The 3,609-nt window shown below is 45.2% G+C and overlaps 1 pseudogene; it reads left to right on the plus strand.

The window, feature by feature from the left end:
• Positions 1-1,144: 1,144 nt before the first annotated feature.
• On the plus strand, positions 1,145-2,134 carry LOC101712742 (tyrosine-protein phosphatase non-receptor type 2 pseudogene; annotated as a pseudogene).
• The last annotated feature ends 1,475 nt before the right edge of the window (positions 2,135-3,609 follow it).

The following is a 3,609-nucleotide window of genomic DNA, read 5'->3' on the forward strand; positions in this document are numbered from 1 at the left end:
CTGCTAAAAAACACTTTTGTTAGTCTGAGTTCTCCAGAGAAACATACACACCACACACACACACACACACACACACACACACTGTTATAAGGAGTTGCAGGGACTGTGAAGTCCCAAGATCAGCAGTTGACAAGCTGGAGACCCAGTGGTGTAGTTCCTGTCTCAGTCAGAGAAGCAGGAGAGCTGATAATATAAATTCCAGTCTGAGTCCAAGTCCAGAGTTAGGACAAGCCCGAGCACCTGACAGGCAAATCTCCTTTGTACTTCATTTTCTGTTCCATTCCAGGCTTCAGAGGATTGAATAAAGACCACCCACAGGGAAATGGGGGAACCATCTGCTTTACCTCTGCTTCAGATATTAATCTCTTCCAGAAATGCTCTCATGTCCATGCTCAGAATAATGTTTAACCAGATACCTGGGCTCCCCAAGGCTCAGTCAAGTCAACACATAAAATCTGTTTATTCTCCAGAGGAAGGTCCGACTTCCTCCTTTACCTGTCTTCATTCTCATCCTTCACCCCCTAGCCATCCTTGAGAATTTCTTAAAGGTAGGTGTGTTTATCAGTCTTCCACTACTCTAACAAAATACTTGAGACAGTCAACTTGTGGAGTCATGCTGGTTGGCCCTGTTGCTTTGGGGCCTGTGGTGAGGCAGCACATCACGGTGGGGATCATGGTGGCAGAACAGAGCTGCTCAACTCCTAAACAGGATATGAAAGAGAGGGGAAGAAGACGAAGGGGTCCTACTACCCCCTTCAAGGGAACTCCCCCAGTGACTAGACGATGCCCCACTAGGCCCCACCACTTAAAGTTGCTGCCGCCTCCCAATAGTGACTGGGAACATGACACGCGACGCTCCAGGTACTTTCCCGGGGCCTCGGCTCCGCTGGGGGCAGGGCGGTCGGTGGCACAGGCTGTACTTGCTCCTGCGTCCTCCAGCGCCAGGCCCGCCACAGTCCAGCGGGAGTTCGAGGAGCTGTATGCACAGTGTCGCTGGCAGCTGCTATACCTGGAAACTCGTAATGAGTCCCATGACTAATCTCATGACCATGGCCAAGTTTCTGGAAAACAGAAATCAAAACAGATACAGAGATATGACCACAGCCGTGTTAAACTGCAAAATACTGAAAATGGTTACACTGATGCCAGCTTAGCTCACATGGAAGAGGCACAAAGGAGTTATGTCCTAACACGGTCCGCTTCCTCATACCTGCTGCCATTTCTGGCTCATGGTCTGGCAGCAGAAGTCCAAAGCAGTTGTCATGCTAAACCGAGTTGTGGAGAAAGAATCGGTTAAATGTGCACAGTACTGGCCAACAGATGACTGGGAGACGGTGTTTAAAGAAACGGGATTCAGCGTGAAGCTCTTATCAGAAGACTTGAAGTCATTATACAGTACACCTACTACAATTAGAAAATATCAGTAGTGGTGAAACCAGAACGGTATCTCACTTTCATTATACTACCTGGCCAGATTTTGGAGTCCCTGCATCACCAGCTTCATTTCTCAGTTTCTTGTTTAAATTGAGAGCGTCCGGCTCCTTGGACCCTGAGCATGGGCCTGTGGTCGTCCACTGCAGCACAGGCAGTGGGCACTCAGGCACCTTCTCTCTCGTGGACACTTGCCTTCTTCTGATGGAAAAAGGAGATGATATTAACATTAAACAAGTATTACCGAATATGCGAAAATATCGAATGGGACTTATTCAGACTGCAGATTAACTCAGATTCTCTTACATGGCCATACTAGAAGGAGCAAAATGTATAAAGGGAGATTCAAATATACAGAAACAGTGGAAAGAGCTTTCTGAGGAAGACTTATCTCGTGCTTCGGATCATTCGCCTTAGAGAGGCGTGACTGAGAAGTACAATGGGAACAGAATCGGTCCTGAGGAAGAGAAGCTGCCTGGGGAGCGGTGTGAGGGACTGTCCTCCAAGATGCAGGACACCGTGAAGGAGCGCAGCAAGAATGCTGTATAGAAACGAATTCGAAAGACAGGAAGGCCGCCACTGCTCTGAGGGTGCAGCAGATGAAACAGAGGCTAAATAAGACTGAACGAAAAAGCAAAAGGCCAAGATTGACAGACACCTAAACATTCGCGACTTGCGGATATTGTGCAGCTATGAATTTTGAACGTTGATGTGCAGAGCAAGATCGAAGCCCACTCCGGAGCTGAAGTGAGGCTCACTAGCGCTCGCTTGCCTCACTGTTGTCTGTTTACAGAGTAAACTTCACATCAGGGGTGAGGAGCGTCCACCAGCAGAAGATTTGCAGAACCTGGACTTTGCTGCATTGTTAAGTGTTTTTTCGATGCGTGTGTGATGTACAGAAAGATGTAAAAGAATAAATGAGGAGAGACTTTGTATTGTTCTGCCATTCGTACTGTATTTTTATACTTTTTGGCAGCATTAAATACTTTTATTAAATTAAAAAAACAAACGGGATTTGCAGGACATTTAAGATCCAAACTACAGCATTAGGAAAACCACCAGAAAAAAAAGTATAATCTTCCAGATAATCTATTACCTTCATGTAAAAAAAGGCTATGGATAAGGGGCCAGGGATTTAACTCAGTGGTTTCGCCTCCTGCTGTGCAAGCGCAAGGACCTGAGTTCGATCCCCGGTACCAAAAAAAAAAAAAAAAGGCTATGGATAATGTGAAGGGGAAGCAAAGTTATAGATTGCAAATGGGTCAAGCCAAATTGAACATTTTGGTAAGGATTCTTTGCAAGTGAGAGAAAAGTAAGCCACAAATTATCTAAGAGAAAGATAAACTGATTGGCTCACTTAACTGAAAAGTCCAGGGAAAGACCTAGCATTGGACTTTGCTGGACTCCACAGGTCGGATAATGACATCAGGAATTAGTCTCTCCCCTTCTCTTTGTTCTGCTTTCTTCTGTGTTGTCTGCATTCCCATGGAGATATCCTCTTTCGGGTGGCAAGGTGGCAGCAGCAATTCCAGGCTTATATTCTCACATGTGCCAGTCCCACAGTTCAAGTCAAAGTCCTAGATATGACTCAAAATCACGAATTGGAGCACATGACCAGTCCAGAACAGATCTCTATGGCCAGGTGTGCTCTCCCATTGATCTGTCCCATGTGACATGTCTTCCAGGGTACTTGATTATCACCAGCTTCACTCAAAGCCTATAAACGGAGGTACCAGATGGGTAGTTCTTCACAGGGAAGTTAGACTTCAATTAGCAAAATAAACGTGGTGGATAGCTTGCTGGTGAAAAATAATAAGGCATTCTCTAAATAGATTTTGTAAAGAGTGTGTAGATATTTGAGATTAGCTCTGAGATAGATTTGGTCCCCAGGGGACATTTGGTAATATATAGAAACATTCTTGGTTTTCTAAACTGGAGCTGCTACTGCTAATCTAGTGGGTGGAGAACAAGGGTGCTGGTATAATCCTATAAAACACCAGACAGCACCCTTCCCCCAAGAAAAGAAGTATTTTGTCCAAAGTATCAATGATGCAAGGGGAGTAAATCCTGTTCTAAGATAAAAAATGCAGCCAAGGAAGCTGTGACCCACGTCATTAGAAAACAGAAAGAGATATCTGTCCAAGTAAACTAAGCAAATTGGACTTTGTGAATACCTTT

The sequence above is a fragment of the Heterocephalus glaber genome, unplaced genomic scaffold (genome assembly GCF_053883595.1).
Source record: "Heterocephalus glaber isolate CG9 unplaced genomic scaffold, H.glaber_assembly_v1.0 deba00000474, whole genome shotgun sequence".
In the NCBI taxonomy this organism is placed as follows: domain Eukaryota; kingdom Metazoa; phylum Chordata; class Mammalia; order Rodentia; family Bathyergidae; genus Heterocephalus; species Heterocephalus glaber.